Genomic DNA, 507 nt, shown 5'->3' with positions numbered 1-507 from the left:
ACTGGAAGGCTGCAATTCGTGTTCTTCGCTACCTCAAGGCGACGAAGAATTATGGGATTACATACGACGGAAGTGCCTATTAAGTACAAGCTACAGCGTACACGGATGCGGACTGGGGGAGCAACATCGACGACAGACGTTCAGTTTCCGGGACGATGATCATGATTGGTGGCGCACCAGTTGTATCTAATTCCAAGTATCAGCGCACAGAAGCACTGAGCTCGGCGGAGGCAGAATACATGGCTCTTAGCCTATGTACTCAAGAAGTGTTGTGGGTACGTGCAATGCTAAAAGATCTTGGACATGATCAAGTGGGAGCGACGGTGATCTACGAAGATAATCAAGGTGCCATTGGACCGCATGCAATACAGGATACAATGCCTAGGATCAAGCACGTCGACATACGGCATCATTTCATTCGAGAGAATGTGGCTCGGGACATCATTATTGTCAAGTACTTACCAACGGAGGATCAGCTTGCTGACATGCTTACCAAGGCGCTAGGAG

Source organism: Plasmopara halstedii (assembly GCF_900000015.1).
Source record: "Plasmopara halstedii genome assembly, contig: Scaffold_323, whole genome shotgun sequence".
Classification (NCBI taxonomy): Eukaryota; Oomycota; class Peronosporomycetes; order Peronosporales; family Peronosporaceae; genus Plasmopara; species Plasmopara halstedii.
The sequence above is the reverse complement of the archived record's forward strand: the minus strand, read 5'-3'. Positions refer to the sequence as shown.